The sequence below is a fragment of the Mirounga leonina genome, unplaced genomic scaffold (genome assembly GCF_011800145.1).
Source record: "Mirounga leonina isolate KUSES-001 unplaced genomic scaffold, KU_Mleo_1.0 Mir_151, whole genome shotgun sequence".
NCBI lineage: Eukaryota > Metazoa > Chordata > Mammalia > Carnivora > Phocidae > Mirounga > Mirounga leonina.
This window is the reverse complement of record NW_023270377.1, coordinates 10491278-10515702: the sequence shown is the minus strand read 5'-3', so window position 1 is coordinate 10515702 and position 24425 is coordinate 10491278. Positions and strand designations below refer to the sequence as shown.

The 24425-nt window shown below is 40.4% G+C and overlaps 1 non-coding gene across 1 annotated transcript; it reads left to right on the top strand.

Annotated features, from left to right (window-relative positions):
* Positions 1-4581: 4581 nt before the first annotated feature.
* On the top strand, positions 4582-4801 carry LOC118012779. The gene has a single exon (XR_004679837.1). It is a non-coding gene; the product is annotated as a small nucleolar RNA U89 (small nucleolar RNA).
* Positions 4802-24425: the final 19624 nt, after the last annotated feature.

Here is a 24425-nt window from a genome sequence, read left to right as displayed (position 1 = left end):
GACTAATACAGCAGATAATGAGTCCACTCATCAGGTCTCCAAATATGTGCCAGACTTTCCTCTCTCTGTAATTTTACGTTTACTTACTGTTTTAGTCCACTCGGCTACTATGAAAAAATATCATAGACACTGGGGGAGTGGGGTTGGGACTATAAACCCCAGAAATTTATTTCTCGCAGCTCCAGAGGCTGGAAAATCTAAGCTCAAGCCACCAGCAGATGCAGTGTCTGGTGACAGCCTACTTCTTGTTCATAGATGGCCATTTTCTTGCTGTGTCCTCATATGGTGATGGGGCAAGGGAGCTCTCTGGGGTCTCTTTTATAAGGGCATATGATCCCATTAATGAGGGCTCTACCTTCAAGACCTAGTTGCCACCCAGAGGCCCTACCTCTTAATACCATCACATTGGGGGTTAGTTTTCAACATATGAATTTTAGCGGGGGGGACACTCATCTACCCTAAAACTCCTTTTCTTTTATCTCTGGCTGGGCAATCTTCCCCCCCACCATGTTTTATACTTTACCCCAGATACCATTTCTTCCTTGAACTCTTCTTTGATCCTTCCCACCCATCCTTACCCCTCCAAGGTAGAAAAGCTCTCTCTCCCAAATTCCATTTGTGCATGCCTATTTTATAATTTTAAATTCTGTTATTCTTGAAAATAGAGGCTAGGTTTCCAGAATTTGGGCTGAAGACGGGAAAGATGAAAGGACTATGGGGCCATCAGAGGTCATCATGTTTTGTTTTTAGAATGAGCAAGGCTTATGCCCAATTTTAGACTGAGAAATTGTCCTAGTGGCAAAAGGATGGTTGAAGAATTAGACGGAAATTGAAACTTGTTGGAACCAAGTGTTAAAGGAGACAGAAGAGGTGGTCAAAGAACAGACAGAAGGAGGGGTTGACATTGAAAGAAAAACAGCTCATGTTCTGAGACTCGAGGGGACGATGTGGGGAAGAAACTAGTTTTGCTAATTTTGTGGTTTATTATTTCTAAAATCATGAAGAGCATGAGCTCCAGAGCTTGATTCCTAAGTCCCTTCACTCATCATGCTGGATCTGTGACGCAGATAGCTTTTAAATTCTGTTCAGTCTTAGTGTTTCCAGGTCCGCAGTGGGCAAAATTGTCACTGTCATCAAAGGATTAAATGAATAACACATGTAAAGTACTTAGCACAGAACGCAACAATAGTGATAACAGTAATTCCTATTACTATGTTAGCGCCCTCCTGTCAAAGAACAGATCAGGTTGATTGCTCCTTGGAGGGAGAATGCACTCCCCTGGGGAATCGTGGAGCCTCTCAGAAAGGGAATGTTAGAAAGGATTTATTACAGGGTTTGGGATTGTGTTAGGTTCTTTGGTGGACTGTTTAGGGACTTTGCTCTTTGTTCTAGATTGGATGCTGTAAGGAAGTGGGGGTAATGCTGTGATTGGGTTTATTCATCAATTTTATGCAATTGGTAAATTTTATGTAATTGGTAAGAAAAAAGGCACCACTCATACTAGCCAGGAGAGGGGGCTCTTTGGTCATTTTTGGGCTTGAACAGGGCTCCTATTTTAGCTGTGTTCAGACTCATAATGGAGGGGTTGTGTTTTTGTCAAGGCAGTTGCAACACCAAGACCTGGCTGATAAAAATGCCTGATGACCTGGGTTTCTGTAGGGTTGTCTGCTGAGAATGAGGTGCTTAGGACTGAGGGATGTTGACCACTTTTTTTTTTGATAGTTACTGAAGAAAATCAGAAAGGCTGTTGGACGAAAGCTGGGACCTTAGATGTTTGTAGCCATGTGTGCTGTGATTGTGTGATTCCCAAGGTGTCTGGCTGCACAGCGCTTGTAGGATGTGCCTGTGGAGAGGCACATCCTACAAGTGGTTCTGGCCTAGGGTTGACAGAAAGACTAGGACACAAGGACAGGAGTCAAAGCTGAGAGTGCTGGTGAGCCCAGATCTGTTGATTTGTTGTGATGTAGGGGAAACACAGTGAACAGAGACAGGAGATGAGGGGACTAACCACCAGGAGAAGAGTCTTTTATTTTAGAAAACTGTCCAGTAGAAGCCCTTCTGAGTAATGTGAAGCTCCCTGGCTAGAAAGAGTCCAGGGCATTGAGAGTGAGAAGGTCGGGGGTGAAAATGGAAAATCCTTGTGCTGGGAATGGCCAGCAATCCCTGTATAGATGGATGAAAAGATAACTCCAAACTTTGCCATAAAAGAGAGGAGAAGGCATGGGGGTCAACACTCAGAGATGAAGACCCTTTGCTCTTCTCTGCTCCTGCTTTTATTGGTCCTTCAGGATAATCACAAATCCTTTATCACTGTCTCTCAAGACGTGATGTGTGACAAGGGGTCTTACTGAAACTGGGAGGATTTATGGGAAAGATAAGATATGCTAATTTGCATCACCTACTAAACATAGCCTAGGGGACAACGCATTCTTCTCTTAGATCACAGTGTGGCTGTTTGGGCTAAGAAAGCTTCAGGGAAGGCAACTCCCCATGGCATTCCAAAGGCAGAGTGGCCATGAGGACCCCGGCATTCCAAAGGTCTATGCCCTTCTCCAAAACCCTCCTTTGCCCCCAGCAGCCTCTGTGTTACATTTTAGCAAGCCAGGTATCATGGCTAATTTCATGCTCTACATTAACCCCAACATCCTTGGGCTACTTTGAATTTGTCAGTCTGTCTGTCTCTTCTAAGACAGGACGCAAGTGAGGTGATAAGTTCTCCTGCCTCTGTCCGCAACAACCCTCACCTTTCCCTCCTCGGATGGGTGACATACTCTCATATTCCATTTTTAGAATTTGTTCCACTTTGAGGGGAAAGGATACCCTCTTGCACTGGTTTGCCATATGGCCCCTCCCCCAGCATCTCCGAGATTTTTTAATGATGGAGTATTTCATTTTGCGTCCTCTGCTCAGGGCTCTGGCACACGGTCATGGAGGAGAGAAGAGTTCAGAGAAAGACCTGGTAAGCCAGGTCCACAGTTTTTACAGAACTCTCTCCTCTATCAGGGATGAATTGCCTTTGGAACAAACCTCAAAACCCTTAGGAGGCTGCCTCTCAGGACCTCAGGAGCATATCATTGCCTCTCATGCTGGGCCCACCACCAGTAGACACAGTCTGCTCTTTATCCCGAACTCTCCAGAATGTGGAGTGGTAGAGAGCTCTCAATAGTGAATGATTGACGGGCTGGTTAAATGATTGAACTAATACTAAATGTGGCCTGTTACTTTAGCACTGATTTTCAACAGATGTTTATGGGACATTAGCTATTCTTTAGGGGGTTCTTAAAGGCATCCACGCCAATGATTGTGAACCCTGTCCTCCACATCTTTCTTTACCAAAGGAACTTAGCTTTTTTGTTCTTCCTGATTTTAGCCCACAAATAAAATGCATTCAGAGAATGGTTTTTGAATTTTTAAGAGAGAGAGACAGAGAGCCACCACTGGCTAAGGGATTGAAGTTCTGCATTTAATCATGCAAAATCTGGCCATGATTGATTCTTCCCAATTCATTTTCTTCTATTTGCTCACATAAATTCCTTGTCTAGTCTAGCTTATATAATGTGTCTGCACCAGCCATTTCCGGTCTCCATATTTTTGCTCCCTGAATCTCCATCCTCTGACGTCAGCTCATGTTGCAAGTCTTCCTTGATCCCCATGCCTGGATATGCTCTCTCCTTATGCTGAATTCCATAGCATTTATTATGCCTCATGGCCCACCCTTTATGTTGCATACTTTACTTCCCCAACCAGATGGTTCATTCATTCACTTACTCACTTGATAAGTGTTCATTGGTGCCTGTTAGGGACCATGCATGTGGCTAGGTACTGGGATTCATAATGCATAACACAGATACCTCTGCCTTCAGAGTATGTAGTTGTCTTGTTTTATACATGTTTTGATATTGATAAAATTTTCATAATCCTTGGAAGTAAATACCTATATAAATTAGAAATAATTATTTTAGTTAAAAAATGGGTGCTTACTGAAGCCATTGGAATACTTGAAGTTACCTTCCTGGATTGTACACCTGTCACAGGCAAGTGCCATGTATTAGTTCGTCATCAATCAGGATAGATAAGGTCAAGCTGCAGTTAAATAAAGAAGACCCCCAGTTCTCAGGAAGCTAATAAACAGAGATTTATTTATCACTTATGCAAAGTCTGCTATGGGTCTAGGCAACTGTCCAGGGAGGCCGTTCTCCCTGACGGCTCATTAGTAAGATCTAGTTGATTTGGTTTAGTATCTCTGCATTTAGCCAAATAACGTGCACATAGTAAGAGCTTATTCGATATTCAGCGAATTCACACACCTTGTTTTCTTCTCTTTTAAAGATTGTGTGTGATTTTGTGTATGTGTGCATAGCGGATCTACTTTTCCTCTCCAGGCAGGTGCTTCTCAGCTCATTAGTTCTGCAGGTCTACAGCTCCACAAATTTGTGACTCCTGGGAGTAAAAGTACAGAGACCTATAACAGTGAGACCATTGTGATCACAACTGCAGTGATAGCATTGGTAGAGAGAAGCTCCCTGCGATACAATGGGCACCCAACTACCCACTGACCCTCATCTCTTCAGACTTTCTCTTTTAGACCCAATAAAAAGGCAGAGCCCCCTTCCAGAAAGTCCCTCATTAAAAAGTCTATTTGTTTAGTGGGGTGCCTGAGGCCTGCCCCTCACTATAAGGCAAATCAATAGCAATGCTGGCCTTGCTTCTGGTTCCTGGCAGCTGGCTGCAGGGGCGCCCACAGGTAGGGACCAAAGGGGGACCAGGCAGGAGCCATCTGAGTGCAGCTTTGGATCTGACAGCCCAGAGAAGGGCTGGAGTAGTAAGGATAGTGCTGAGGTTGAAAATGGGCCTTGTGTGAACCCTTAACCCCAACCTGCTCACCTTGGAGGTGCCCTGAGCAAGAAACCTGGCTATATCAAATTGCACAAGATCTGGGCAGCCCAGAACATCTCCAAGAGGATTGCCACATCACAGAACCTTATCCATCTCACTACTGACAACCTTGTCCTGAACCTACAGGATGAAAGTTTTACCCGGGGCAGTGACAGCCTCATCAAGGATAAGAAATGAGCCTGGTGACCAGGAACTTCACTCCCAGAGAAGAAGCAGATCTGTTTCTCCCCCTCCCGCCAGCTTGGGGTACAGCACACCCCTATGCTACCCCGGTATCAAGCGATGGTCCTTTCTCCATCTGTCATCCCAACCCTTTTTGGATGAAAAAGGCTTGACCAATTTCCCAGGGGAAAGATTTTGTTGGGACAGTGTGATTTCTGACTGATTCCCTATAGTATTGGCTCCTCCTTCCAGGTTGGGAGGAGGCAATAACCACCATCCCAGGAATTCTCAATAAGTTTTTATTACTTATGCTGAAAAAAAAAAAAAAAAGTCTGTTTGCAATGAACCTGGCTAGGTTCTGCAGAGAATCCACAGTGCAGTTCCAGGATTCCTTCCTTGGTCAGATAAATACCACTGGCCAGTGCTGTCAACACACATCCCACATCTGAAGACTGAGGCTTGCCTAAAAAGGAAGACAGGCTGCCCTATGGTCAGGGCCTCTCAAGAATCTTACCAAGGACCTGCAAACTTCTGCATTTCCCAGAGCTTCCTATGTGGGGTGTAGCTACCTCGTCAGAGAAATTCACCAACAGACTTTCAGAGGGTGAACTTCCCATGAACCTCCTTCCAGGACATGAGAATGAGAACATTTCTATAGCAGAGTGGCATTGGGGCAGACACATCTTTATCTAGATGTTAAATTTTCATTGGAAATACCTGATTTATATTTAGATTTCATAAAATTTCCAGTTGAAAAAGTTAGGCTCACATATGTAAGTTGTTCTAGCCAGATTTGAAAGTTTCCCAATAACTAAATTGGATACCAAATAATCATTTTCCTTTATAGTTGCACCCACATTGACAGACTTGGTTCATTTTTATTGGAAGAATTGATTTGGCTTTGAAACAAAAGCATCTGTTTCAAAATTACATTTGTCCAAGTTAAGTAAATTCATTAATCCTGCTATCAACTCCATATTATTAAAATCAAATTAATAAGTAAAATCAAAACTTGACTTCCTTAAGTCGCACTACCCACGTTTTAAATACTCAATAGCCATAGATGACTACCGGCTACTATGTTGGAGAGTGTAGATTTGGAGACATCATCTCTGAATAATGCAATCAGTTGGATATACAACAGTTATTCTGTAGCCAAATCAAGGCAGTGGCCAAGGTCAAGGTGGTTAACAGCCTTTACCTTTCCTTTGTCAGCTTGAAAGTCTTGCATCTTATGGGTAGACTGATTCTAGTTTGTCTTGGGCCATGGAGCTGCCAACCTCCCGGTAGTCTGGGGTTTGCACCTATCACCCAGTGTCTTTTGTGTGAGGGATGCTCAAATATTTGTTCAATGGTTGCCAAGTTCATCTACTGCTTATTTGAATCTTGCTTCACCTTGAGAGAATTTTTTTTAACATTTACTCAATGAAAAGGAAGGTTAAAGTACTCATTAACTCTTCCAATTTGCTGCATGAACTTGATACTCTTTTTGCATAAATTTAGCCTTTCCACTTCTAAAATGGTACCATCTAAAAGCAAATTAAGGCAAGACCAATGAAGCATTCTAGGCAATATTTGAACTTGGCCTCCTGACTTTTTTTTCTTTTGGCCTAGTTCATGTCTTTTTGATTTAATTAATTTGGAAGTTAAGTCAAAGAGGAGCTTAGTGTGAATTCAAAGAAATTTTCAGCTTGAGGCACCTTGTTTTTTCAGATATCTAGTTTGAAAAATGTAGTCTTGATTTTTAAATATAATTTAAATACTTAACTCTATCAAAAAACACAATGACAAATGTGTACGGTGTGGAAATGCATTTCTTAAAAGAAGCTGCCCGAAATTACTTTAGCAATCTCTTCTGATAATCTTCGGCCATTTGTGTATATTATTAAAAGATCAACAAGCAGGAAAGATATAATTTTAGCTGGGTTAAAGTCTTCAGTTTTAAAATAAGGAAGACAGATGAGTAACAGAGGCGTTTGGGTTACAGCCTGGTCTGACCAATGAGCCATCACAGAGCTCTAGAAGATTGTTCTTTTGTGCTTGGGTCTCTGGTGAAACTCTCCAGTTTGAAGCAATGGATTCGTGGACTATTGTTTATGCTTCTGCCATAATTCTGCGTGGCCCTTTTGTATCAAGAACTAGCATTTCTGGGGCACCTGGGTGGCTCAGTTGGTTAAGCGACTGTCTTCGGCTCAGGTCATGATCCCAGGGTCATGGGATCGAGCCCCGCGTCAGGCTCCCTGCTCAGCGGGGAGCCTGCTTCTCCCTCTTCCACTCCCCCTGCTTGTGTTCCCTCTCTCGCTGTCTCTCTCTGTCAGTTAAATAAATAAATAAAATCTTTAAGAACTAGCATTTCTTCTTAGGAAATATCCAACTCGTATACACACACACACACACACACATACACATACACACACTTCGGGTAATTATAAAATTGCACATGATATAAGAGAGAGAAAGATATCATTGACCACAATAAAAAAGAAGAAAAGAAGGTACGAAGAACTTCAAGCCTTTGTGTATTGTAATTTTTGGTATACAAGACTGCTTTTCCGGGGATGTTGTGCTTAGCGTTGGTGTTCCCAGAATGCCTGAGTACAGTGAGGTTCAGGTGTTTATTTAACAATGAAAGTGGCATTCAAATTAAATCTGTCAGGCAGCCAAGTCCATCATCAAAGGTTAAACTATTCTTACAAGGCCCTTAGAGGATATTTTACAAGGGATTGTGAAAGTTAACATTTCTATACTCCTTTTGCGTGAGCCTGACAATCTTCAGATTTTCTCTCTTGGTTTTCATATTGAGATCTGAACCAAGAGGCACATAAAAACCAATAGCAATTCTATTTATTACCAGAAAGGACCCTCAAATGGCAGTCTTCAATTCTAACATATTTTTCTTTTCTGCAGGAATAATTGATGAGAGTTAAAACATCTACAGGGCAGATCTTCTTGTAAGGGCCACCTGTTGTTTTCCATGAAAGAAAATATATTTGCAGGGGTGCCTGGGTGGTTCGGTCAGTTAAGCTTCTAACTCTTGATTTTGGCTCAGGTCATGATCTCAGGTTTGTGGGATCAAGCCTTATGTCAGGCTCTGAGCTCACCAGGGACTCTGCTTGAGATTCTTTCCCTCGGCCCCTCCCCCTGCTCATGCTGGGTCTCTTGCTCTTTGTCTCTCAAATAAATAAACAAATCTTTTAAAAAAGAAGTTAAAAAAAAAAGAAAATATATTTGTAAACTAGGAATGACAAGGCGCTTGAGAGGCTGGAACACCCCCACAATTGCCAAAAGCTCTTTTAACTAAACACAAACGATCTGTAAAGTTAATGTGTTTTTGCCATATGAGAAGGTTTTTTTTTTCTTCCCTACTAAACTCTACTTCCTATATGGAAATTCTGAAGCAGTCAATGTTTGCATGCTTAACTGAGTATCTGTTATAAAATATATTTTTTCCTAAGCCGACACGAACAATTTCCAATATAGAAAAGTATTCTTTGAGTTCGGAGTTTTGTTAACTGAGAACATTTTGGGAGAGGCTAATTTGCAAGTGTACTTTTCATTATTTAAATTAGATTCTTTCTGACTTTAAACTTACCATATTGATGTTGAATAATTATTTCCAGGAATGCTGGATGAGCATCAGCATGTGGTACTGTTGAGATAAGTAAATGCACTGTTGTTCTAGGAAGATCTGCTTTATGAATTATGTTTCTACAAGTGATTATTAATAAATATGTCTGAACTGGTCAGAATGAGAATATAGGGGAAAATTATATTCATATTTTGGCATTTATGTCTTCTCTCAATAATAAACCTTTTTGATCAATTGTGCTTATGACATTTGTATTAAAAGACTCCAAGAATGACCTACTTTGAGGATATGGAAGAATTATCGTTTCCTTTGGTTATTAAATAAGAATAAAATTTATTATCTAATTATCCTAAGTCTGTTTCCTTTAACTTTGGAATGGTATGAACAAATAAATCATTGCTCCCAGCTTGGTGCATCAGTTTTTGGAAAAAGAAGTGAGGAGAAGAGGACTTACATTTCCATGGCTTTGAATTCTTATGCAATAGTGATTTGATTTTTTAGAGCATCTCTTGTCCGAATATTCCAGAACTTCTCTCATCAAAATCGTAAGTGGATAAAGCTGTGGCTTGGGATTTAAATGTATTTTTAAGTTGTTGCTACTGAGGGAAGGGAAAAGTAAGGATATTTACATTTATCATTAAAGACCTAATATGTACCAAGTAATTTGTAATGGTTGTCACTTTTAAGCTTCACAAACTTCCTGGAATTTAAGAAGCTAAGTAACTAACCCAAAGTGACCCCATGAGAGCACGGATTTGAAGCCTAAGAGGTCTCCTTAAAAATCTTGCACACTTTCCAATACACCATACTACCTCCATGAGCAAAGAATTACCCCTTATCTGGATATTTAATGTGTATGGGTCTCTGGATGGTAAAATGTGTGTATATGTACTATATACAGATACATACATATCCTGGAAGTGTTTCTTGACAGCTGAGTTTCTTGAAGTATTTTGTTCTGGACTGCCTCGAACATGTCCTTGAACTTGAGGGGGACTACCCACTCTACAAATCTGCCTACTTGGTATCAGTTACTGAGGAGAGGTCACAAGTTAGTTTCTCAGAGTTTCCAAAGCTGCAAGTCCTGATGATGACAAATGGCCTCCTACTTATACCCCTATTTCCTTCATAGTTTCCCAAGAAAATGGTTCCTTCAGCTTTCATCTGCAGACCCATCCCTCATAGGGCTTAGATACCTGATCATGGGATGTAGTGTGGGAGCAGAGATCATACTGTTTTCTGTCATCATTCCCAGTCCAACTCCTAAACCTCTCACTCCTTGTAAATCATCTCTGCTGAAATCAGAGTCCACTGGGAGTACCACTGCATCAGGTGCTCTCAGACACATCTCAGTTTCTCCAGTAGCTCAATGTCTAATATATTACCAAGGAAAAGTTCAAGTATGTTTGATTTGGAATAGCATATTGTTTAGAAATTATACTTGGAATGTCTTCTATCATGAGGTTTCATCTTCCCAGCTCCCACTCAATATTCCTATCCAGCTTTACACACATTACTCAAAGTTTAGCATATCATCTGGGAGCTTGTTAAAATGCACAATTCTGATCCTTACCCTAGACCTATTGAATAAGAATCTGCATTCCTTTTGACTATCCCACCATTTAACAAGATACCAGCTCATGGGTGTGCATCGTAAAGTTTGAGAAGCTCTGATCTCTATTAGTCTACCATTTCCTGAATTTATGCTTTAGGTAATAGTGAGCTATGCAGTTTGAATCAAACTTCCAATGAAACAACTAAAAAAACTGGGTAAAATACAAAATGAGCTTAAAGCAATCTACACTGAAAGATGTCTGAGGCATCAGCTTGCAGAAGCAAGCAAAAATCCTCCCTAGAAGAAAGTTTCATTATCATAGGCCTACAATTATTTATACAAATAGTTTTTCAAATAGAATATTGAGCATGTTATCAAAGACACCAGGTGCACAAAGAACCAAAATGACACGAGTGAGATCCAGCAGAATAATAGTCAATGACAATAGATCCAATGTGACTTCAGATCTTGGAATTATCAGACACAAACCATAAAACAACTATACTTATTATGTATAAGGAAATATTTGTTCTTTAAATAGAACTTGGAAATATATTAGGGAACAGGAAACTATAAAAAGTGACATAACAGATTTTAAAAACCCTAGAACTTCTACAACTAAAAAACAGGAACTGAAATTTAAACATAGTGAATGGGTTTAACAGAAGACATAGCTGAAAAGAGAATCTTTAAACTGTAAGATAGGTCAGAAGAAATTATCTAGCATGAAGAGACACCAGAAGAGTGGGTGAGAAACAGAAGACACAGTGTAAAGGTCTAACATGTTTGATGAGATAGGGAGATGGGGAAAGAAAGGAAGGATTGAATGGTACAGAAAGAGTAATGCCTGGGGTGCCTGGGTGGCTCAGTCATTAAGCATCTGCCTTCAGCTCAGGTCATGGTCCCAGGGTCCTGGGATTGAGCCCCGCATCCGGCTCCCTGCTCATCAGGAAGCCTGCTTCTCCCTCTCCCACTCCCCCTGCTTGTGTTCCTTCTCTTGCTTTGTCTCTCTCTGTCAAATAAATAAATAAAATCTTAAAAAAAAAAAAAGAAAGAATAATGCCTGAGAATTTTCCAGAACTCTTTAAGACATCAATCACAGATTCATAAAGTTTATTAAATCCTAATTATAATAAAAAGAATGGTATATTTAGACACACCCAAGCTAAAACACATCAAAGAAAAACCTTAAATTTATCCTTGAAGGAACAAAGGCAAATTTTCCTATCACTATGCTGTATAACAAACCACTCAGTGACACGTAGTAATTTTATTATGTTAAAACAATTCTATGGGTTAGGAATTTAGATAATACACAGCAAGGATGGTTTGTCTCTGCTTCATGATGTGTGGTGCCTGGGCTGGATGACTTGAAGCCCAGACTCACTGGGATTGCCAGGAACGTCTACACTTGTTTTCTCCAGCAAGGTAATTTCAGGCTAGTCTGATTTTTTTGTATGGCAGCTGGATTCCCTCACAGTGAGTAGTCGATAGCAGAAACTGAATGGCATTTAATTATCTAGCCTTAGAAGTCACATAGCATCACTTCCACCAAACACTGTTGTACAAAAATGTCAGAACCCCACTCAGATTCAAGTGCAGGGAACACAGACACTGCTCAGTTGGAGGAGTGTCAAATAACTTGTGGCCATTTAAAAAATCATCTTCCAAAACTATAAAAAGCTGGATATAAACTAAGGACGACTCTTCTTAGAGACATGAATTATTGCAATGACTTAATCAAGTTTGTTTGATATTATTTTCATGGTGCATTGTTGGACATCTATTGTAATGGATTTATAGGGCTCCCAGTTTCTAGAGGAGAGATGCCAGGCTTAAGCCCATTGCATTCCAATGAAAGATACCAAGAGAACTCTTTGAAAAGATATTTAATTAATTTCTTGTATGCTGAACTCCATTATTAATCCAAGTGTTTTAAAAAGATGGTCAGAGTTATCTTTCAAATATTTAGAAAGAAATACATTTTTAGTTTCAAGAAACCTCAATTATGTTATTGAGGAAACCATATGTAATACCACAAATACTTAGTCAACAAGTTAGAAAAATGAAAAAAAAAATGTAAAAATAAGCCCGTTTATCCTGACATATCTATTTTGTTAGACTATAGTAGTCTATAAACCCTTACTTCACTCTCTAGGCTCAGTCACATGTCCAACCCTAAATCAACCACTGTGGCCAAGGAAATAGAAAGTGATGACTGGTTTAGCCTAGGTTGTGTGCAAACCTCTAGAGGCTGGGACGTTATTAGTTTCCCTTTAAGCAAGGATGGAAATTAGGAATCATTGAGATGGGACAAACAGATACTAGAAGAGGCACTATCAAGTGTCCATGATAGGTCAATATATATTCCAGGCAGAGAAAAGAGCTTATGCACAGTTCTTCAAAGTCATGGATTATTTGTGGGGAAATGGCAAGAAACTGTTATGGCTGGAGTAAATAATATCTAAAGTCTTTGCCCACTAAACCACAAGGGCCAGACTATAATTATGTCACACTGAGAGATGATTCCATAATTGTTTCACTATCAACACTAATTTCAAAATATAGAGACCTATATTCTTATGGAGCTGAGATACAGGACTAGGAAAATATAGAGAATCAGGGAGTATAAATGCAGAAGTAATACATAAAAGTTTCCTTTAAAGAATCTTATATTCTCCAAGATCCTAGCAAGGCTACTTCAAGCTGTGTTGACTACCCTCAATTATATGCTCTATTCATGGGTCCATGAACTTGACACTTGAGAACTTCCCTTGAGAGTCATGATCAAATATGCTTTGACCAGATGAAAACTGGATTTATAAATATTCCAGCCTGCTTTAGCTCTACCTCTCCAGACTTATATGTCATTTTTCAAGCAGGCATCAAATTGGGGTGACTTTTCCAAAATACAGTCAAGGATTCAGGAATCACATTGACACTATACCTTGGATAGCAGCTTGCTGTTTATAAAGCACGTTTGCAAATGTTGTCAAACCAAATACTTGCAATAACCCTGAACAGAAGGTATATTGATGCTCATTTTACAGATGAATAAACTGAGGATCAGAAAGGTTAATGATTACCCCAGAAGATACACAGATAATCAGTGGCAAATGAGCCACAAAGCTAGATTCCCTTATCTCAAATTCTGCATTCCTTTGGCTCCTTATCATGAATAAAGCAGACATTACCAGAAGTATCTCACTTATTAAACTATGACTTAAATCATAGACTCTACGTTATATTTTAAGCTACTCCATGTATCTGGAACGATAGCAATAGCTTGTCTAAATTTAAAATACTAGACTAATATAAAACACAAGTAACCTACTTTCAGAACAAATGTGCTTAAAACACATTGCTTGAATAGACTTTACATCTTCTTTCAAGCACTTCTACATTTTGTCCCTAACCACTTTTGAATCATAAGTCCTCCTATTTTCCATGCTCTGTGTCCTATATTGCCTTGGCTTTGAGACCCATCCTATTGCCTACACGCTTCCCTTTGCTTAGAATTATTTTTCCAACACCTCTTCCATTTCTGCTTTTCTGAATTTGATCTGGGCTTTAAGGCACAGGTCATGTGGAACCTCATTATTCTCCAGCAGACCCCTCAAGCTTTCTCCCTGTAACTCTATTCCTGCCCAGTACTATCTTTCTGTCTCAGAATGTGTGTGTGATCATAGAAAGGCAGGAAGGGGGCATTGAGGGTCTCTAGAGTTGCCTTAGTTCTGGCTGATAGAATAGAATACCATGACTAGGGACTTAAACAACAAACATTTGTCTCCTATAGTTCTGGAGTTTGGGAAGCCCGATATCAAGGCACCGATAGATCTGGTGTCTGCTGAGGGCATGCTTCCTGGTTTGCAGATGGCCATCTTGTTGTTATATACTCACATGGTGGAGAACAGAGAGATAGAGAAAAACTTTCTCATGTCTCTTATAAAGGCACTGATTTCATCCATGAAGGACCTACCTTCATGCCCTAATTAGCTCCCAAAAACCCTGCCTCCAAATACCATCACCCTGGGGAATTTAAGCTCCAACATATGAATTTTGAAGGGGACCCAAATATTCAGTACATAATTCTGCACCCCCCCCAAATCTATGTCCTTCTCATATTAAAAATACATTAATTCTATTCCAATAGCACCCAAATTCTTAACTCATTTTAGCATCAACTCTAAAGTCTGAAGTCCAAAGTCTCAACTCAATATGATCTAAATCAGATGTGGGTGAGACTTGAAAGATTCATCTTGATGCAAAGTCCTCTCCAGCTGTGAACCTGCAAAACCAGAGGAGTTATATGTTTCCAAAATACAATGGTGGGACGGCATAAAATAGACATTCCCATTCCAAAAAGGAGAGATAAAAAAGAAGGAAGAGGTGATGGGTCTCCGACAAGTCCAAACCTTAACAAGTTAAACTTCATGAGAGATTAAGGCTCAAGAATAATCCTCTTTGGCTTGATGCTCTGCCTTCTGGATCCACTGGGTCATGTGATCTGGCCAGCACACATGGCCTTGCACTGAGAAAGGCCTTGTGATTGATTTATCGCTCTGCTGTCACCCTCTTGAAATTCTTAATACTTTTTTGAACAAAGGGTGCGGCATTTGGACTGAGGCCAACAAATTATGTAGCTGGTGCTGCCTTCTTGGTTCCAAACCCCAACAGGTTGGTATAGAAGGGAGGGAAAAGGAAAGAAATACACATCTCTCACTTATCTGGCCAGATTTGAAACCCTCTCTCTTGGTTGTCATTGTTTCTCTGGCCAAAACTGACTCCTAGAAATGGGAAAACATAGCTTCAGATCTGTACTTCTTAAGCCATTTCAGCCATCGTCCCAGCTGCATAGCTAATGTGTCATCAATCTTTACTTTTTTCCTTCTCCTCCTTGGGTGGAGGGTATTTTTTCTTTCTCTTCTTGAAATCAAAGGAGGAAACACCAAGATCATCCCTTAAGGAAGGGATTCTGGTTTGTTTACTTTTTTGATTGGCTGCCTTTTTAGACAGCAGACTTGATTATTTTACTTCAAACACATCTGAGCAGAGAAGAAAATTCCAGAGAGAAAGCACAGCTGAGATGGGGTGGGGGAAGAAGGACCTGTTTAGTGCAGATAAGATTGTCACTGGCGTGGTGCGTTTGCCTTAGTTTACTGGGGACGTTGCGGTAGGTAACTGTGCTATTTTGCTGGTAGTCTGTTCAAGATGGTTGTCTATTGGGTACCAGGAGCCAGGAGTAAGAAGCTTGGATGGGGGAGGGGGAGAGAGAGGGAGGGTAGGGAATGGGGGTGGGTCATCGGGCTGCAGGAAGAAAAGGCAGAGCTGGAGTCGTGTCTCCCTCTTCAGAGATGTGAATGACTCCACGGGGCCCTCCAAAACTCTCACACACGTATCCCATGGGGAGAGCAGATGTTTGGGTTCCTGCCTTAAGGGGGGCATTGCCAACAAGATGGTATTAACAAGAGAAGCAATGGTGGTCAATAGAAAATTGTAGTTGTGCTTCCAGATAAAGAAAGAAACATTTGCTCTGCTTCCCTTCCTGCTCCCCAGTGCCCAACACTGAGAGAGATAGAACCAGAAGAGAAAAAAGGACAAAAATAGCAGACACTGTCCCTCTTCCCATTTCAAGCTCCTTAGGCCACAGCCTGGCTGGTGCTCAGTGGAAGGGAACAAGAGCTTTACATCACACGTAAGAACTAGGCTGTAAATTGGATTAGACTGGCTGGAGATTTTAGTTATGAAAACAACCTGAAACTATGGGATCTGCCCTAGAGGCATAATTGGTGGCAAAAAGAAATTTGACAAAACCCAGCTGGCCTAATAGTTAAATTTAACTATGCATCATGTTTTTGTTTGCCTCATGCAATTCAGATTGTTTATTAAACCATTTATATTTTCAAATCGACTGCTAAAAGCAGTCAGGGAAATGCTTTCCTGTTTAATTTTTGTTGGGGGTTGCGGAGAGAAAAAAAGAGAGAGAACCCGCTGTATAATTCCTTCCCTTCCATTTGGGCAAATTCAGGTCCATGTCCACCCCTGAACTGATAATTGTCCCAATAACAGAAGGTTGGGCTCTGTCCGACAGCCTGCATCTGTCCCTGAGATGGAATCAGCTTCTGCATCACATGGGTTAGGTGGAGGAAGGTGGACTTCTAAATAAAATCAGGTAAGGAGGAGAGGGACACAGGATGCTGCTGATGAGGCCACCCAAACTCTACTACATGGGGCCACCCTATGTGATAATCATCTGCTTCCGCCTTAGTAATGACCCACATGGCCCTTGGGTAGGGTTGGCCAATTTCCCTTGGACTTCTCCATGCCAAGGATCTCCTCCATTCCCTAGTCAGTGGGAGTCACTCATGTCCAGACAAGGGAAGGACAGCTGACAACATGTAATTGGTGACCAACAGGCCTGTGTGCTGTGGTCACTTCATCAACCCTACCCTCTCCCCACTGTCCTACCTTCTAGACCCATCATGAGCCAATGTTGGCAATTTGTTACTTTGAAATACTCTCCTTTCAGGACCCCTGGGTGGCTAATCAGTGAAGCATTTGCCTTCGGCTTGGGTCATGATCCCAGAGTCTTGGGATCGAGCCCTGAGTCGGGCTTCCTATTTGGCGGGGAGCCTGCTTCTCCCTCTGCCCCTCCCCCTGTTCTTGCTCTTTCTCTCTTTCTCTCACTCACTCTCTCAATAAATAACTAAAATCTTAAAAAAAAAAAAAAAGAAAAGAAAAGAAAAGAAAATACCCTCCTTTTAATTTTTTTTCTTGCTGCTTCCTGGAGTCAAGCTCTAAAAACAGAATTTAAAATTCACCTCCCAGTGTGTCTGAGATGTTTATTCTTCCCATTCTGAACACTTGGCTGGCGTGCACTTCCTCTGTCTTCCATTGAAAAATTCTGCCCTATAGCTGGCTGTTTAACTTTCATTTCGAACAGAGAAATGGTGCAGCATTCATTATTAGTTAAGAATGTTTGATGTGCTGTAACATTTTAAAAGGTTAAATATGATACAGCATTTGAAAAACTCTTCTAAAAGCATTATGAGAGAAGCCAAATACATTTTTTTTCCCTTGGTGAAGAAAATTTTATTGTGATTTTATTTATTTATTTTTTTTTATCTTTTATTTTTTTTAAAGATTTTATTTATTTATTTGAGACAGAGAGAATGAGAGAGACAGAGAGCACAGGAGAGGGCGGAGGGTCAGAGGGAGAAGCAGGCTCCCTGCCGAGCAGGGAGCCCGATGCGGGACTCGATACCGGGACTCCAGGATCATGACCTGAGCCGAAGGCAGTCGCTTAACCAACTGAGCCACCCAGGCGCCCCCTTATTGTGATTTTAAAGCTTTGGAAAACATCTTATAACCAGGTGTTCATCCAGATTGAGGTCAACTTTACATTTTGCACTTACATGAAGTATTTATCCCGAATCAGCTATTGTGAATGATCTAGAAGTATCCCTGCATGGGGATATTCTCAAACAGTTCTCTTGGCCTTATAAATAGTCATCAACTCCACTTCCCCAGCCCTATTTGCTGTCAAAATAACAAAGTTTTGTTTATTGTTCTCTCTCTATTTGGGGAGAGTGATGGTTGGTAGCTGAGAAAATGTATGATTGAACTGATACAGAATGATTTGTGGTTTGTGATTCTCCTTCCTTTTCCCTCTCTGTTTATCCTTTGACCTCTCTCACTTCCCATGCCTCCAATTTATGCCAATTTAAAATGAATCCTGCTCTGCCTGTTTCTAGTTCTGTGACCTTAAGCAAGCTATTTAGTCTTGCCATGTTCCAGATTCTTCAATAATGAAATCATAACAGTAATATCCATCTCCTAGGGCTGTTGTGGAGATTGAATGAGTTAATACGTGTAGAGCACTTAAAATAGTATCTGGCATATATAGAGCAAGTGGTCAATAAATGTCAGTGGTGGTGGCGGTGATTTTTCTTCTTATTCTTGATACCTTAGTGAGGTCCCCTTGCCATTTTGAACCTCAATTTCCTTACCTACAAAATTGGGTCCATAATTTTTTTCAACTCAAATGAGTTATAGGGACCCATACAAGGTGCACAGAAGGAGGAATCATTAGTAAAATGTTGGCTAATTAACACCGGGGAGCTTCTTGACAAAGCAGTCCTCTATTTTCAGGATCATTAAAAGTTGGCCATGCTTGGACTTTTGTCAGACGCTCACTAGCAGATGTCACTATCTTTCAGCTCAAGGGCTTGGCAGAACCACTATGCCGAGCTGAGAGAATTCATTTTCTTCCAGGAATAAATTCATTTATTTTTGTATGTTATTTATTCACCAATCAGAGGAGCTCTGCTGACGACAGTATTGTCCTTGACATTCGAAAAGACAGGACTCCATGTCCCAGGCAAGAGTGTGCTCATGTGTCGCCAACCCGTGTGTTCATGCAGGGCAAGAAAATGCCGCATGCAGGGACATCAAGAATTGACGATAGTCCAGAAAATGTCCTGAGGGAACATTTTGGGATTTTAGTTGAGGGTGGAAAAATATACAGCCTGAAAGACATGGAAGTGAGAGGAAAAACTGCCAAAGAACAGGGATACATTGGTTCCCTGCACAGTCTGCTCTTTGAAATAGTTAACTCTTCAACTCCTGTTCCCACCATTGCTGACTGGAGGCACGTGTCAATGTTGCCATGGTAACAAGTCAGTTCAAGCTCTCAGTTGTGGATGTGTAGACAGTAGCTGACATTGCAGATGCCTTCTTACTTAGGACCCCAAATCACATGTTTATATTGACTAACAAATGGTCAGGGCCATTTCAAGTGACAATTTTTGACTTCTTCAAAAACTTTCAGATTTACCTAGAGAGGAACTTGGAACCACTGTGGTTAAACATGATCCAAATGAACACCGCCCAGCCCTCTTTCACCTCACCCTGCTTTTTAATTATGTTCGCTAATGCTCTATGCTCAATTAAACTTATTTCCTATATTGTACTTTTGTTATGACTCATCATCTGTATCCCTCACTAGAATGGAAATTCTAAAATGCCAAGCACCACTCTGTTCTCTGTCGCATTTTCTTGGGTCATTTTAAACAGTGCTCGTCCTGCCTGGTGCCTCATAAACGTTCAGGGAATGAAAAGGCTAAATATTAATGCCTATCAGAATGCCAGGCAATTCTACTGAATTCCTTTTCTTGGCTCTCTTTTCTGCAGATTGGTTACTGGACTGTCAAGAAATGCTTAGCCAGACAGTAACATGTTGTTAAGGGCATAAGAACCTATATCTTCCTATTTCTTCAGAGTTATCTATGGCAGCTCTGTTGTAATTGCAGCATTTTTTAAAAAAGATTTTATTTATTTATTTGACACAGAGAGAGACAGTGAGAGAGGGAACACAAGCAGGGGAGTGGGAAAGGAGAAGCAGGCTTCCTGGGGAGCAGGAAGCCCGATGCGGGGCTTGATCCCAGGACCCTGGGATCATGACCTGAGCTGAAGGCAGACACTTAACAACTGAGCCACCCAGGCGCCCCAGGAATTGGTGCATTTTTGAATGGCTTTTTTATGGTAAAAAGAAATAACATGAAATTTATTATCTTAAACATTGTTATTATTTTTTAAATAACAACATACACTTCTATTGTTTATTATTATACTTACAATTAATAACTTACTACAAAAGCCATGTGCTGTCTCCACTCACTATTTTTTAGCTAGTTACATTATGCAAATTATTAGTAAAACAATGTAAGCGCAACCATTTTTTTAAGTTTTCGTGCTCATATGAGGTATTTATGTAGAAACAGTTATTTTGTTAATTATATATAATTCTTATTCTTCTTCATTAAGGATTTCTTCTTTTTTATTATATTATTCTTAACCATTTTTACTGGTGCATTTCTTTCAACTATCTCTGCCCCCCAGTTTTATTAAGTGATAGTTGACAAACAACAATATAAGTTGAAGGTGTAGAGCATAATGATTCAACTTACATATATTGTGAAATAATTATCACATGAGCTTAGTTATCATCCATCATCTTAGATACCAAAAAAGGGGGAAAAAAGGTGTTTTTCCTTATGACGTGAGCTCTTGTGATTTACCTTCTTAGCAACCTTCCTGGATATCCTACTACAGTGTTAGCTACAGTCATCATTCTGGACATTTCCTTCTCTAGTACTTATTTATCTTATAACTGGAAGTTTGCACCTTTTGGCCCCCTTCCTCCAATAATCCCCTCCTTTCAGCCCCCACCTCTGGTAAACACAAATCTGATCTTTTTTTCCATTAGCTTATATTTTTAAAGATTTATTTATTTATTTGGGAGAAAGAGAGAGCGAGAATGGGGGGAGGATCTCAGTCCCAGAGCCCTTGAGATCATGACCTCAGCTAAAATCTATTTGAACGCTTAACCACTGAGCCACCCAGGCACCTATTAGAATTTTTTTTTTTATGATTCCACATACAAGTGAGATCATACAGTATTTGTCTTTCTCCATCTGACTTATTTCACTTAGCACAATGCCCTCAAGTGTTTACCATGTTGTTGCAAATGGCAGGATTTCCTTCTTTTTGTGGCTGAATGATGTTCCTTTTCTGGGTACATTTTAAATTGAAAGTAATATATTTAATCTGCTTGGACTGGCAGGTGGTTAGAACTGTTATCTCTGTTTTCAGCAAATTTTGACAAAAAAAAAATGCATGTGGTTTGATTGGAGGATGGACATCAGGAGCTCTCCCCTGGCAGTTGAGAAGGAACTAGAAGAAGTTCTTGTTGCAGGGAAACCTGTTCTGTGGTTATAAAGATTTGGGTCAGACTAGTATATTAAAGAAACACACACAAGAAATAACCAGTGTTGACAAGGATGTGGAGAAAAGGGAACCCTCTTGCACTGTTGGTGGGAATGTAAATTGGTGCAGCTGCTACAGGAAAGTCTCCTCAAAAAATTGAGGAGTCATGAATGGAGCCCAAGGCTTCGACTGAAGCATAAAGCAGCCAATGTGGACATTTATCTTGTCATGTATTAGACATGACATATGTTAAATAAACTCAACTCCGTATTTCTGCTGGAGTTAGAATTTTCTTGCTTTAAAAGTATTGTATATTCCTTTAAGAGTTACAGAGGTTTCTTTCCCTCTTCCCTTCCTTCCTTTCCTTCTCTCTCCTTCCCTTTGTTCATTTGCCCTTCCTCCTTCCCTCCCTCCCTTTCTTCCTTCCTCTCTCTCTTCTGCCTTTCTTTCTTTCTCTTTCTTTCTTTCTTTCTTTCTTTCTTTCTTTCTTTCTTTCTTTCTTTCTTTCTTTCTGTCTTTCTTTCTTTCTTTCTTTCTTTCTTTCTTTCTTTCTTTCTTTCTTTCTTTCTTTCTTTCTTCTTTCTTCTTTCTTTCTTCCTCTCCCCTTCCTTCCTTTCTCCCTCCTTCCCTCCCTCCATTTCTCTCTCTTTCTTTTCTCTTTCTTTCTTTCTTTCTTTCTCCTTTTCTTTCTTTCTTCCTCTCCCCTTCCTTCCTTCCTTCCTTTCTTCCTTCCTTCCTTCCTTCCTTCCTTCCTTCCTTCCTTCCCTCCTTCCTTCCTTCCTTTCTCCCTCCCTCCCTCCATCTCTCTCTCTCTCTTTCTTTCTTTCTTTCTTCCTTCCTTTCTTTCTTTCTCCTTCCTTCCTTCCTTGACTAGGACATAATCTACACACACAAAAAAATGCCTTTAAAAGAGTATTCGTTTTAGTTAGAATCTGACCCTTTTGATACGATTTCCTCACAAATCCATGAAATCCTAGAAGGGGGGTTTCTTTAAACAAATATGTATTGAGGATCTTTTTGGTACTAAGATAGAGCAGGTACGAGAGAGGATCTGGAAGGTGATAGAGAATGAGTTGTATGGTTCTAGAGATGTAGAGTCTGGAGCAAAATTCTGAAAATGGCTTGAATAATCCTCCTGAAACTGTACAGGTAATCCCTGAATTTTACATACGTGCAGTTTTCCTTAGATTTTCAAAAGAGCTTATACCACAAAAGTGTTCAGAATCGTAACTTCATTTTTCTTTGTCTCTCTGAATACTCTCAAACGTTCCTTCACCTCTTTATCCAAAATTGCTCAAAATCTGATTTCTCTGTATCTTGCTCCAAGCATTAAGGAAACCAAGAAACAGCCTGCTGCTTGATGTTTAATAAGAGGCCTGTTCAAATCTTTATTTCCCTGAGACATGGAATTCCATAGAACAACCGATTTGTTCCTCCTGGGAATACCGCCTTTTCGGTTCTCTCTGCCAAATAGCAATGTGTAGAAAGTTGTAGTTGGAAGTGATTTTATATATCATATTGTCTGTATACTTTTATCTGTTACATGAAAAAAAAACCCACCAAAATGTTTCAGAAAAAAAACTTAGGTGCTGGAGGGCACACACAACTGGGACTGGAAATGACTGCTTTGTCTATAGATCCTTCACTTACATTTTAAAAGAAGATCCAGATGTTGAGTGAAGGAAGAAGGAGATACTGATCTAATTGAGGAATGCTTTACTAGACATTTCTAAGGCTTTGGCAAAAGGCTGGCATGTGGCCTACTGCCTTTATCACTAAAAATTATATTGCTATACTTAAAATAATTGGCCTGTTGCTTGAAAGAGTAGGCCAGAGGACCCTTCACACATGGCACACATGGCTGTGAAGAATCCAGTACATTTAAAACTGGAGGATGTCTTGGTTTTATCCACCTTCATTCAACTTTGACAAATGGTGATTCATTCTGTTTTCCCCAGAAGAAGCAAAACTCTCCTACCTTATCTGTGTCCCCTGTTGTTGTTTGTGATACAGCAAAAGAGGGATGTATTTTGTGTTTATAAAGATTTGGGACAGACTAGTAGAAAAAAACAAACAAACACGAAATAACCAGTGTTGACAAGGATGTGGAGAAAAGGGAACCCTCGTGCACTGTTGGTAGGAATGTAAATTGGTGCAGTCGCTGTAGAAAACAGTCTGAACAGCCCTCAAAAAATTAACAACAGAAATACCATATGATCCAGTAATTCCACTCTTGGGCATTTACACAAAGAAAATGAAATCACTAATTCTAAAAGATCTATGCACCTCTGCGTTTGTTACAGGAGCATTATTCATAATAGCCAAGATATGGAAACAATCTCGGTGTCCATTGATAGATGAATGGGCAAAGAGACTGTGGTGTATATATGATGGAATATTACTCAGCCATTAAAAAGAATGCGATTTTTCCATTTGTGGCAGCATGGATGGACCAACAGGGAACCATGCTAAGTGAAATGAGATAGCCTGAGAAAGACAAATACCATATGATTTTGCTTATATGTGGAACCTAAACCGCAACAACAAAAACCAAACAAGCAGAAACAGGTTCATAAATACAGAAAACGGGCTGGTGGTTGCCAGAGGGAGGAATGGGTGGGATGGGTGAAGGGAATTAAGAGGTACAGACTTCTAGTTCTAAACTAAGTAAGTCACGGGGATGAGAACTACAGCATAGGGAATAGTCAGAAATATTGTAATAACACTGTAGAGTGACTGATGGTAGCTGTACTCATTGTGGGGGGCATTGAGTAATGGACAGAGCTGTCGAATCACCTTGTATGTCAACTATAGTTCAATAATACAAAAAAAAAGACTTGGGCCAGGTGTTCAGCCCAGGGACCACACAATCTGCCAGGAAACAATCTTTGCATCTGGGATCTGTGGCACTTTGAGCATCGTGGTAGCATCTGGAGTCCCTGCCACGTTCCGGGCCGGAAACAGGCGCAGCAGAGATTGAAGCAGTAAATGGGACAGAGTTCAACAAAGCAGTGAGAATCTTCCAAAGGCAAATAAATAACTGGTTGATAAGAATTTAACAAAAGGCCATCTCTGAAGGACAGACAGGGAGGAAATAGGAAGGGGATGTGAAAACTGAAAAGAAGCAGGAGAAACTGGATACGGGGCTTTAACGGGGCGGAGCGGGGGGAGAGCATTTTAAGGGAACTGTTACAGGAAATGGAAAATTTAGGTGGTCGATTGCATTTTGTTGGCTTTTCTCAAGCACAATTTTTGCTGATAGAAGGGCAGCTCAGATGTTTTTTCCCTGTCCACTGCATTCAAACGTGTCTATACTCAATCGGCCTCAAAGTCCTGCTGATAATGTCCTGAATATGATTTAAATGCATCCCAATACCATGAAAACATTCTCAGTTCTCTGATCAAAATTCTTATGCAACTAAAAATAAAAGGCAGTTTTTCATAGAAAGTTTCACT